Here is a 14,065-nt window from a genome sequence, read left to right as displayed (position 1 = left end):
TGGTCTCGATCTCTTGACCTCGTGATCCACCCGCCTCGGCCTCCCAAAGTGCTGGGATTACAGGCTTGAGCCACCGCGCCCGGCCTCTCTTAGACATTTTCATTAGCAGTATTAGTTTGGTTTTATAAAGGATTATTGAGCTTCTACAAAGTACTTATCACTGGACAAATAAATATTTTCCTTTAATGAGGGACTATTGGCAAAGAGTGGGTGAGGAGGAAAACAAGTATTACTACATTACAGTAGCCACATTTTAGAATCTATTTTTGCCTAAAGGCTTGTTCCAAATGATAGATGCTTTCTAACATGTAAATGGGTTGATTTTTTTATATGCACTGTTTATTAAGCCACCTAGAAACCTCTAATAATCAAGAGTTTGTGATACTTAGTTGGTGATCTATTTATTGTTTCATTTGTTTATTCATTCAACACAAATTTGTTTATAATCCTCTATCCTGTTTGCAAGGATTACTCGATTCCAGGCTTACCTCTCTGATTAACTTGTATCTGAATAATAGCTCAGTAATTGTCACAATCCAGATGTTGGAGATCAGGGCAGATTCCAAGGGCAGTTACATCATTCTCATCTCTGGGAATTCTAAGAATACACTGGTGGAACATGGAAAAAATATGCCAGAGGGGCATATTTTAAAGGGCTCTAATTTAGGATTTAAAAATTGCATTGCCGCAGTATAGGGAAAATATGTTTATTACCTCACAGCAGCTTTTTTGTTGCCAAAGGAAATTGTTGGCTTTGTTGTTTGCTACATGGAATGTGTAACCTTTTCCCCCTAAGCTTTGTCTTAGTCTCTTTTCAGCAGTACATTCCTTTTCCTTTCCTCTGTTTAAAATCTCACCACTGTCATACCCATGCTCTTTGCAGAGCTAACAATGACTAACAGAACTGACTCTGCTTCTGTTGCAGTTTTTTTTTTTTTCCTCATGTTTGTGGGTACGCAGTAGGTTTATATATTTATGGGGCAGATGAGATGTTTTGATACAGGCATGCAATGTGAAATAAGCACATCATGGAAAATGGGGTACCCATCCCTCAAGCACTTATTCTTTGAGTTACAAACAATCCAATTACATTCTTTATTTCAAAATATACAATTGTCATTGACTGTAGTCATCCTGTTGTGCTATCAAATAGTAGGCCTTATTCATTATTTCTAATTTTTTTGTACCAATTAAGCATTCCCACCTCCCCCCATCCTATACCCCCAACCACCCTTCCCAGCCTTTGGTAACCATCCTTTACTCTCTATGACCATGAGTTATTGCTGTTTTCTTTAAAGCAGGAATAAGTTCTCACAAGGCACAGAAAACAACTTCTTTATACAAAAAGCAAAGCAAAACTTACTAAACAGACTTTTAAAAGGAGATTTTACTCTTACTCTTTATATACACACACTCATACACACACACATACACACACCACTTCTTAAAGCTAGCAGAACTACTCATTGGTCAGTAGTTAAGAGAGTTTTCCCTGATATCGCTGTATATAAATTTATATGTGAGATTAAAAATCCAAAAATATGATATTTTTAAACATTAGAATTCCACTGAAAATGCTGAAGTCATAGAAGTTCTAATATTTAAAAGTAACTTCAAGGAGAAAGGTCTGTGTTAATTGTTAATGATTAGATTACAAAGTGGTTAGCCAAGCACACCATAGGTGCCTTTCTGTAGGCAGCTACATTCTGCTTAGAAAAATAGTTATTTATCCAGTGATTTTTCTCCTTTCTTAGGCCCAAATCACAGGAAATTAATTTCTCTCATTTTGATTTATATATTCATTTCATATATATTTATTGAGCTTTTACTGTATAGCAGACGCTATAGGACCTAAGGACATAGCTGTGAGCAAAATAAACAAGGTCCTTAGGCTTGCAACCCAGAAATTCCAATAAAGTCTATCAACTAATCAGGTGGCTGAAGCTCAGGGAGCACCTAGCCAGGGTGAGACAGACGTGTTCTCAAGCTACAAGTCAGGTAGAACAGGTAAGAATGTAGATAGTAACAGCCACTCTTCAGGTTCCTGCTACATGCTAGGTTCTGCGTTTGGGGGCAATGTTTCTCAGTGGGTTTCCTGAACTACTGAAGTACCTGACTGCATACTAAGATTCCCAAGCAGTTAGGTATGAGTAAGCAACAGGTTTATTTTGTTCACATTTGGAAATGTAAGATAAATTATATTCCTCCAAATCCTGTTTAATTTATCGTATCTGTTATAATTTATTAGACTGTTAATGGATAACAAGGATTGATTGCATCGGTTGTTTTGTCTTGGCAAACATTCATTTAACAGAAGCATTTGACTCTGATATCTGAATTTTCATGTCATTCATATGTTATGATTAAATTTATATTCATTCTTCCTTGCTTAAGATAATTACATTCTTAGCTTCCCAGAATGGATCATGGCTCAACAGTGGTTCATTGAAGCATAAAAGTAATGATGAATATAGTATAATAAATACTGCAAACCAGGACAACATAGTTTAAACTACAGTTGACCCTTAAACAACGTGGAAGGGGGCAGGGCGCGGTGGCTCAAGCCTGTAATCCCAGCAATTTGGGAGGCCGAGGCGGGTGGATCATGAGGTCAAGAGATCGAGACCATCCTGGTCAACATGGTGAAACCCCGTCTCTACTAAAAATACAAAAAATTAGCTGGGCATGGTGGTGCGTGCCTGTAATCCCAGCTACTCAGGAGGCTGAGGCAGGAGAATTGCCTGAACCCAGGAGGCGGAGGTTGCGGTGAGCCGAGATCACGCCATTGTACTCCAACCTGGGTAACATGAGTGAAACTCTGTCTCAAAAAAAAAAAAAAAAAAAAAACAACGTGGAGGTTAGGTTGTTGACTCTTGGCACAGTCAAATGCAAGTATAACTTTTGACTCCCCCAAAACTTGACTACTAATAGCCTACTGATGACCAGAAGTCTTACCAATAACATTAATCTATTAACACATATTTTGTATGTTATATGTATTATATAGAGACTAATAAGGTGAACTAGAGAAATAAAATGTTAAGAAAATCCTAAGCAAGAAGAAATGTATTTACTGTTCATTAAGTAGAAGTGGATTATGATAAAGGTCTTTGTCCTTGTCACTTTCACATAGAGCAGGTGAGGAGAAGAGGCAGAAGAAAGGTTGGTCTTGCCATCTTAGAGGTAGCAAAGGCAAAAGAGGTGGAGGAGGTGGCAGAGGAGGCAGAAGAGGCAGGCACACTCAGCATAACTTTTATTGAAAAAACTCTCCATATAAGTGGACTCACACAATTCAGACCTGTGTTGTTTAAGGGTCAACTGTAGTTCAACATTAGTATAGACATAATGCAAAGAACTCCAGTAGTAGTATAGATTATTTTTACACTAGTTTCCATAAAAGAAAATTTGATTAAGAAGTGAATAGGCCGGGCACAGTGGCTCATGCCTATAATCCCAGCACTTTGGGAGGCTGAGGTGGGCAGATCATGAGATCAGGAGATTGAGACCATCCTGGCCAACATGATGAAACCCTGTCTCCACTAAAAATACAAAAATTAGCTGGGTGTGGTGGTGTGCACCTGTAGCCTCAGCTACTCAGGAGGCTGAGGCAGGAGAATTGCTTGAACCCGAGAGGCGGAGGTTACAGTGAGTCGAGATCATGCCACTGCACCACACCAGCCTGGTGACAGAGTGAGACTCTGTGTCAAAAAAAAAAAAAAAGTGAATATATAAAAATTGATCATATAAGAGAAGGGATCCATTTACCTCAGTGTTTCTCTCTTAGAACATTTTTGCTAAAAGTGTAAGGCCTTCAAAGCTTTTGCTTCATTATTAAGTAAAGCCTAATGATCTACCTCTCTGTTAATACAATTTTTTTCAGAGCAGAAGAAAAGTAATACCACTAAAGTAAAAGATCTATTGCTAAAAGCAGAGAAGATACAAAATTCCAAAGGAGAAATTGTTTACAAGTGCACTTGAAGTAAAAATATATGCAAATTCTACTATTACCAAGAAACTTGTAAAGCTCCTGCAAAATTAGCAATAAGAAGTTAATACTTAGGCCGGGCGCGGTGGCTCATGCCTATAATCTCAGCACTTTGGGAAGCCAAGGTGGGTGGATCACAAGGCCAAGAGATCAAGACCATCCTGGTCAACATGGTGAAACTCCATCTCTACTAAAAATACAAAAATTTGCTAGGCATGGTGGCATGTGCCTGTAGTCCCAGCTACTCGGGAGGCTGAGAATTGCTTGAACCCAGGAGGCGGAGGTTGCGGTGAGCCGAGATAGTGCCACTGCACTCCAGCCTGGGTAACAACAGGAAAACTCCGTCTCAAAAAAAAAGAAGTTAATGCTTAAAAGAGACAGCAGGCTAGGTGCAGTGGCTCACGCCTATAATCCCAGCACTTTGGGATGCTGAGGTGGGAGGATCATTTGAACCCAGGACTTTGAGACCACACCAGCCTGGGCAACATATGGAGACCCCATCTCTACAAAAAATAAGGGGAAAAAAATTAGCCAAGCGGCCAGGTGCAGTGGTTCATGCCTGTAAATCCCAGCACTTTGGGAGGCCAAGGCAGGTGGATCACAAGGTCAGGAGTTTGAAACCAGCCTGGCCAATATAGCGAAACTCCACCCATCTCTACTAAAATTACAAAAATTAGCCAGGCGTGGTGGCAGGTGCCTGTAGTCCCAGCTACTTGGGAGGCTGAGGTAGGAGAATCAGTGGAACCTGGGAGGCAGAGGTTGTAGTGAGCCAAGATCACACCTCTGCACTCCAGCCTGGGTGACAGAGCGAGACTCCATCTTAAGAAAAAAAATCATCCAAGCATGGTGGTGCATGCCTGTAGTCCCAGCTACTTGGGAGGCTGAGGTCGGAGAATTGCTTGAGCCCAGGAGATCAAGACTGCAGTAAGCTGTGATCTTGCCACTGCACTCCAGCTTAGGCAAGAGTAAGACAGCAGAATGACTTCTTCGGTTAAATACTTCATCAAATGACACTGTTAGATGGCATATACAGTGGTAATGGGATGGTCGACGGAAGACTGATAACTATATTGTGGACACTACCAGAGAGGGAGAGGTTGCTTTACAGTTGGATGAAACTACTAATGCGTGCAAAGTAAGAATCAGTTCTTGTCATATGTGCTGTATGTATGCTGAAGAAGTGGGAGTAGTCATCACTATTTATCAATGACAAATACATATTACAAGAGAAGTTTTTCACTTAGTGATTATTTTTGCAAGTGCTGAGTTAGATTTTAAAAGATGAGGCAGAATCAGTACTGTTGACTAACTATATTTCAAAAGGACACCACCAGGAAAGTGAAAGTACAGCCCACAGACAATTACTATAAATCATTTATTTAATAAGGGACTTATATCTGGAATATATAAAGAACTCTTACAACTCAGTAACAAAAAATATAAATTATCCCAGCAACAACTGGCAAAGGATTTGAAAAGACGTTTCTCCAAGGATGATATGCAGATGGCCAATAGCACATGAAAAGAAGCTCAACATTATTGTTCACCAGACAAATGCAAATCAAAGCCGTAATGAAGTACCACTTTATACTTGCTACAATGTGTAGAATCAAAAAAGTCATCAGGAGTCTGGCACAGTGGCTCACTCCTGTAATCCCTGCACTTTTGTAGGCTGAGGCAGGCAGATCACTTGAGGCTGGGAATTCTAGACCAGCTTGGCCAAAATGGTGAAACCCTGTCTCTCCTTAAAGTACAGAAAACTTTGCTGGGATGTTGGCATGCACATGTAGTCCCAGCTACTTGGGAGGCTGAAGCAGGAGAACCTGAGGCAGGCTTGAACCTGAGAGGCGGAGGTTGCAGGAAGTCAAGATCATACCACTACACTCCAACTGGGGAACAGAGCAAGATTCTGTCTCAAAAAAAAAAAAAAATGTCATCAGGTAGCAACAAATGCTGGCAAGGATGTGGAAAAATCTGAACCTTCACTGGCTGCCAGTGGGAATGTAAAATGATGCAACAGCTTTGGAAAACAGTCTGGCAGTTCTTCAGTTGATTAAATGTAGTTACCATGTAATCCAACAATTCCACTCCTAGTTAAATGCTCAAGAGAAATGAAAACCTGTGTTCATGTAAAAATTTGTATGTGATTGTTTATAGTATCATTACTCATAATAGCCAAAAGGTGGAGGCTGGGTGCAGTGGCTCATGCCTGTAATCCCAGCCCTTTGGGAGGTGGAAGCAGGAGGATTGCTTGCAGTCAGAAGTTTAAGACCAGCTTGGGCCATACAGAAAAACTCCCATTTCTACAAAAAAAAAAAAAAATTTAATTATTTAAGAACAATAAATAGTCTTATTATTTTGACTGTTCTAAATTGTTTATTAGGTCTGAATTTTACAAATGTTATTAGCAGTAACAGTGGAGCTAGAGACTATTGCACCTTCTCCAAGCTGCCCAGCAAGAACCACCAATAGTGTGGTGGAACTTATGGCCCTTTCCAAGGCCATCACTCTTTCAGGCTGCAGATGTCAGCCCATGCATCTCCCTGTGCTTGTGGACCAATTTGCTGGTCCATTGGTTATCAGGATTTCTTCTGATAGCTTTTTGGAATGGATCAATGAGAATAACCTCAAAAATTTGTATGTGGAATCTTCACCAACCCAGTAAGAATACAGGACTCTTAGAGGCCCACAGTGCCATCCAGCTCACTCCTCTGCAATGGACTGAAGGCTTCGAGCAAACTTTAGCTGATTAACACCATGATGGACAGACTTGCCGTAAGTTGTGCCCTTAGGAACTGGGCGTTTTTGGCCACTGCTGTGAACACCAATTCTATATATAACGTAACCTTGCTTGGCCTTATAGCCCAGGCAGCACACTTCATCTGGCCAGGTGGGGCAGGGAGCCCTGTGGAGAGCAGAGAGCTGGTGGTACTGCCAGCAGCGGACCCTCATAAGAAAGCATGTGACATCAGACTGCTTCTTTCTCCATAGTTCCTGGATGTACTTGTATGCACCCATCTTGGCTTACCTGATGGCTGCTGCAGGATGAAAAGGAAAGAGCTGTACTATTATTGGTTTTTTTGTTTGTTTGTTTTTTTAATAGAGATTGGATCTCACTATGTTGTGCAGGCTGGTCTTGAACTCCTGGGCTCAAGAGATCCTCCCACCTCAGCCTTCCAAAGTGCTCAGATTACAGGTGTGAGCCACCGTGCCCAGCCTAGAAATAATAAATAATTTAAAAATTGTTTTGGCCAGGCACAGTGGCTCATGCTACCATGAGCTGGCCAAGACAGGCAAATTGCTTGAGCATGAGCTCAAGACCAGCCTGGGCAACATGGCAAAACCCTATCTCCACAAAAAATGGAATATGAAAGCTAACCTTCAGTTCAAAACAGGAATCATTAAGCTGGATGTAAACAACCTTTGTGAAATATCTCAAACAATATCAGTTACCTTCTACTGTTTAAAAACTATCATTAGTATTATTTAAATATTATGTTTCATTTTTATTATCTGAAAGTTATGATCTTAAAAATTCTCAAATTTGTGATTTGCATCTGGGTATCATGTACTCAGTATTAAAGGAATTAAAGTCAGCTTCTTTACCAATGAATTGCAGGAAACGCAATTTAAGATGAAAGCGTAGACTGGAAATACGCTTGCAGATATTTTGCAGTCACATTATTATGCAACATAATCTTAACTCTGATACTAAAAAGACTCAACTGATGCAGAAGAAAACATTGGCCAAAATCCAACATCTTTTCATGATAAACACCCTTTCACAATGAACTAGGAACAAAGGGAACCTCCTCAGCATAATAAAGCCCGTTTATGAAAAACCCACAGCCAACAGTGTACTCAATGGTGAACCACTCAAAGCTTTTCTTCTAAGATCAGGAAAAAGCAAGGATTCCAACTTCCACTACTGCCTTTTGACATAGTACTGTAACTTCTAGCCAGGGTAGGAGAAAGAAATAAAAGACATCCACATTTGAAATGAAGAAGTAAAATGATCTCTGTTCACAGATTACATGATCTTATATGTAAAAAAACCCTAGAGATTCCACACCAGAAAAACTGAGCTTACAACAAAGTCAGCAAATTTGCAGGATATGAATTTAACATATACAAATCTGTTATGTCTCTGTACACTAGCAGTAAAGAATCTGAAAGACATAAACAAATGGAAAAAATTTCTCACTCAAAGGTAGGAAGAATCAGCATTGTTAAAACGGCCATACTGCCCAAAGCAATTTATAGATTCAGTGATATTCCTATTAAACTACCTTTGAGATTCTTTACAGAACTAGAAAAAACTTCAAAAATTCATATGGGGGCCAAGTATAGTGGCTCATGCTTGTAATTCCAGCATTTTGGGAGGCTGAGGTGGGCAGATCACCTGAGGCCAGGAGTTTGAGACCAGCCTGACCAACATGGTGAAACCCTACTTCTATTAAAAATACAAAAATTAGCTGGGCATGGTAGCGGGCACCTGTAATCCTAGCTACTTGGGAGGCTGAGATAGTAGAATCACTTGAACCCAAGAAGCGGAGGTTATATACGGTGAGCCAAGATCTCACCACTGCACTCCAGCCAGGGTAACAAAGCAAGACTCCATCTCAAAATATATATATTTATATATCACACATACAAAACCAATAAAAGAGCCTGAATAGTTCTCAACTTCAGCCTATACCACAGGGTTGCAATACCCAAAACATCATGGCACTGATACAAAAACAGACACATAACCAATGGAACAGAATAGAAAACTCAGAAAGAAGACCACACACCTACAGCTATCTGATGTTTGACAAAGCTAACAAAAACAAGCAATGGGTTAAGGACTCTCTATTTAATAATGGTGCTGGGATAACTGGCTTGCCCTATGCAGAAAATTGAAACTGGACCCTTTCTTTACACCATATGCAAAAAATAAGTCAGGATAGATTAAAGTCTTAAATGGAAAACCCAAAACTATTAAAAAAAAAAAAAAAAAAAAAAAAAAAAAAAAAAAAAAAAAAAAAAAAAAAAAAAACCCTGGAAGACAACCTAGGCAGTACCATTAAGGACATAGGCACGGGCAAAAATTTCATGACAGAAACGCCAAAAGCAATTGAAACAAAAGCAAAAATTGACAAATGGGATCTAATTAAACTAAATACTTTCTGCACAGCAAAAGACACTATCAGCAAACAGACAGCCTGCAGAATGGGAGAAAATTTTTGCAAACTATGCATCTGACAAAGTTCTAATATCTGGCATTTATAAAGAACTTAAACAAATTTACAAATAACAACTCCATTAAAAAGTGGAAAAGGGCATGAACAGACACTTTTCAAAAGAAGACGTACATACAGCCAGTAATCATGTGAATAAAAATCTCAGCATCACTGATCATTAGAAACATGCACATCAAAACCACAATGAGATACCTTCTCACACCAGTCAGAATGGCTGCTATTAAAAAATTTTTTTTAAGTCAAAAAAATAATAGATGCTTGCAAAGTTGCAGAGAAAAAGGAACACTTATACACTCTTAGTGGGAGGGTAATTTAGTTCAACCATTGTGGAAGACAGTGTGGTGATTTCCTCAAACACCTACAGGCTGAAATACCATTCGACCCAGCAATCCCATTACTGAGTATTTACCCAAAGGAATATAAATCATTCTGTTATAAAGGCACATGCACAATTATGTTCATTGCAATGCTGTTCACAATAGCAAAGACGTGGAATCAACCTAAATCCCCGTTAATGGGAGACTTGATAAAGAAAATGTGCTACATATGCACCATGGAATACTATGCATCCATTAAAAAAATGAGATAAACCACAGAGTGGGAGAAAATATTTGCAAATCATATATCTGATAAGGGCTTAATATCCAGAATGTATTAAGTATATTAGGCAACTCCTACAACTCAACAACAGGAAATTAAACAAAAAATGGGCAAAGAACTTGAATAGACATTTCTTCAAAGATATACAAATGACCAAGTGCATGGAAAGATGCTCAGTGTCAGTTGTCCTTGAGGAAATACAAATCTAAGCCACAAATGAGATGCCACTTCATACCTAGAAGGATGGCTGTAATTTTTAAAATGGAACATAAGAGTTTATGAGAATATAGACACAAATTTATAAGCATTGTACATTGCTAATTGGGATGTAAAACGGCAGCTGCTGTGGAAAACATTTCATTGATTACACAAAAAGTTAAACATAGAGTAACCATATGACCCAGGAATTCCACTCCTGGCCATATATTCAAAAGAATTGAAAACAGGGACTCCAATAGATATTTGTGCCTGAAAGTTCATTGCATTATTATTCACAATAGCCAAAAAGTGGAAATAATCCAAAGATCTATTAACAGATTAATGGATAAACAAAATGTGGTATATCCATACACTGGAATATTATTTAGCCATAATAAAGGATTGAAGTACTGATAAATGCTACAACATAGATGAACCTTGAAAATATGCTAAGTAAAAGAAGCCAGACATAAAAGGAAAATGTATGATTCATCAATAGGCAAATTTTTGAAAACAATTGAATAAGCAAATTTATAGGGACAAAAAGTAGATTTGAATTTGCCAGGAACTAAAGATGTGAGTAAATTGGGAAGTTATTGCTTAATGGGTACAGAGTTCCTTTTGGGGTGATGAAAAAGGAAATAGATGGTGGTGACAGTTTCACAACATTATGAGTGTACTTAATGCCACTAAATTGTATACTTCAAATAGTATATTGTATTACATATATTTTATAATAATAGAACACAAGTAATATATATAGTGTTCAATCCTTTTGAGTACAGAGAAGTGACAGGTTACTATGGGCTGGAAATTGGAAAAGTTGATTCTCGGGCTCGGTACTTACTGGATACTACTGGGAACTGACATAGTGTGGAAAGGTTTCAAGCTCTGCCTTCATGAACTTCAATCCTGAGCAGATTGTTAGAATTCCAAACTTTTATTTCATAGGGAAGTAAGGAGTCAGGTGAAGCATCTTAAAGAAAGGACTAAGCTTGTGTTGCATATCACTAGGGCCAAGCACTTTGTTAGATACTTCCTTTAAATCATCTCTTCTAGTTTTCATGATAATCTTAAGTGATAGTTATTGCCCCCATTTATTGAGGAGAGAGGAAACTGAGGCTTATAGAGGTTAAGCAATTTGCCCAAGGTAATACACTGTGTAAAGGCCAGAATACACACTTGTGTGCTTTTGATACATCATGATCCCTTGTAAAGCTGAGGTACAATTATATTAAAGATTTATGGGATAAACTGAATCAGTGCTCTTACCAAGATTAGGTAGGATTTGAGTGGGCTGACCTGAAGAGCAGATCAGACATTCCCAGATTCGCAAATATATTCACTAGATTAGAATAAGAAAGTTTCACATAACTGTCTACTTCTACTTTTGTGCGTGGACTAATGCTCACTATTAAAAAGTTATATCCACATCCTTTGTTTACATTTGTTGTTCTTAAAGTGCCTGCTGATAGATCAGTTTATCCATGTCTGACACCTCACAGTAGAAGTTAATTGTTGTATATGAAACTAATGTAAAGAGATTTGTGACTCAACATTGGCATTATAATTCAGCACACCTGTTCAGAGCCAGCCCTCCACATTTTTCCCTTTTGCCTGAGGTGAAGACTTCTTCATGGATTACAGTAACACTTTTTGACAAGCTTAGACTGGGTGGACCTGCCATGTAATGACAGAACACAATTGATGATATCTCAGTAATGCATTCTTTTTTGATTTGGGCTGTCACCATTTATTACTGTAAAAGCATTCATTGTTAAATAGCTGGTCCAACCTGTCCACTTTTTGTTTTCAGTAATGGTAATGCCTAAGAAAGTATATTTAATTTTCTAGTTCTGAAATATTAGCTGGCTTTAGGGGTAATATATCTAGTTGTATTTTCTTTTATGTAACATTTAAAAAGTAGCCCTCTTAGTATTTTCCAAATAAAAATTAAAACCTACTTCTAAAGCCTTCTCAAGAGGCTATGTCATAAACCTGACAGGCACCTAGAAACATTTTTCTTCTTATGCAGATTCTTTTAAAAAGAATCAGGAGAAACTGCTCTTATCTTAAATATAGCACTAACTTAAATTCCCATCTTTGGGGACAGTCATATCCCTCATGAATTTTTATTTCCCATAGGACCTTATACGGCCATGTTTGTGAGAATCTGGGAGCTGAAAGTGCACTTTCATGTGCATTGTACCTTTACCTTGTTTGCTACCAAACAAATTTGCTAACAAATGGAGGCACTACTACTGGTTGTTTCTGGGGACATTAAAAAAATACTGTGAATTCTTACCACAAAAAGCAATAAGTATGTGAGGTTATACATACGTTATTTAACTCAATTTAGCTATTCTATAACATATATATAGTTCAGAACATCAGATTCTACATTATATATTCAATTATTGTCTATTAAATGGATTAATATATAAAAACAGTGTGAGTGCCAGTCTTGTTCTTTAAGGAATTTACCATCTAAAGTTGGAGAGCCAAAGCATATCCTTACAAAAAGTATCCCTAGCAAAAGTTTGTTATATGACCTAGAAGAATTCAGAAGGAACAATCTTAATAGGAAAGACTTTTTAAAAGAGGTAAGGGTTTTGTTTTGTTTTTTTTGAGACAGGGTCTCACTCTGTTGCCCAGACTGGAGTGCATTGGCACAATCAGGGCTCACTGCAGCCTCAACCTCCCAAACTCAAGCAATCCTCCTGCCTCCCTCCAAGTCGCTAGGATTGCAGGCATGCACCACCATGCCCGGCTAATTTTTTGTATTTTTAGTAGAGATGGGGTTTTGCCATATTGCCCAGGCTGGTTCTCAACTCCTGGACTCCAGTGGTCTACCTGCCTCAGCCTCCCAAAATTCTGGGATTACAGGAGTGAGCCACTGTGCACGGCCTAAGGAATAAGATTTGATTTGGTTCTGGAAAGCACAGTGCAGTTCGCATGTACAGAGGTAAGAGGAGAGATCATTGTAAGGTTAGGAAAATGTGAGCAAAGGAATAGTGTAAAGAAGTTGAAATCATGTTGGTCCAGTTTGCAGAAAGTAGACAATTTGCATAGAAAAATAGCACGAAGAGAGATATTCAGTTGCCTTCCATTTGTATTTTTGACAAGTCATTTTTACCTCTCCAAACTACTTTACCCTGGTTTTCATGCCTCTCATGGGGGAGTCTGAGAATTATCTGGCATGTTTCTTCCAGTTACAGATTTGCCTTGACCCTGGTTCTTTCCAATTACCTATCATCCCAGGAAACAGGTACTTGCAATATGGTATGAAAAGCAGCAATGGCAATAAGTATGATACAGAAATGACACAAAGAAGACTTATTGAGGAGTAAACATTTGAGTCTTAAAGGATAATATATAGACATTTAGTAGGTAAACTACCATTTTTGGGTGATGAAAAAAGAAATAGATGGTGGTGACAGTTTCACAACATTATGAGTGCACAAAACCATTAATTTGTTTTGACCACTAAATCTACACATTTTTTAGGGACTTGCTGCATATCTACATTGTGCTCAACACCAGGAGATATAAGGATGATACATTCCTTTGCACGTTCAGTGACATGTAAATAAGGAATTGCATGTATTATGACATAAATTACATGATGGAGATACATGTAGGGTGTTAGATCTGCCTAGCAGAGTTGGGGCTCACCAGGGAAATTTTTTAAAGCTGAGACAAAAAATTTGCAACACTGTGGCAGATAGACTTGTGAGGAAGTATCTTCTAGAAGAAAAAAGGGTACTTTTAAAATTGATGGCTGGATTGGAGGAATACACTATCAGCCAGTAACACACATCATAATTAAATGAGGGCTACTTGGTTAGTTCAGCAGAAAGATTCTAATTTCAGATGAGATATTTCACTTTAACAACAGCCATATATACTTCTCATTTCCTATTATACTCATCTTAGCAGGGTATTTTTAGCATAAACCATACCAAAATTTGTCAGAGGCTTTTCATTTTACGCCTTGACGTATGTAGCAAAGCACCCCTATCAAAAATTGTAGCTG

At 38.4% G+C, this 14,065-nt stretch overlaps 1 protein-coding gene and 1 pseudogene across 2 annotated transcripts in view; one reads left to right on the top strand and one right to left on the bottom strand.

Moving 5' to 3' along the window:
- The window catches only part of FAF1 (Fas associated factor 1), a 527,993-nt gene that overhangs the window by 436,031 nt on the left and 77,897 nt on the right, over window positions 1-14,065 (top strand). The window lies entirely within an intron of this gene.
- LOC108318019 lies at window positions 5,939-7,046 on the bottom strand (annotated as a pseudogene).

The sequence above is a fragment of the Cebus imitator genome, unplaced genomic scaffold, assembly GCF_001604975.1.
Source record: "Cebus imitator isolate Cc_AM_T3 unplaced genomic scaffold, Cebus_imitator-1.0 Scaffold214, whole genome shotgun sequence".
Taxonomy (NCBI): Eukaryota; Metazoa; Chordata; class Mammalia; order Primates; family Cebidae; genus Cebus; species Cebus imitator.
This window is presented reverse-complemented; position numbering and strand designations above follow the sequence as displayed.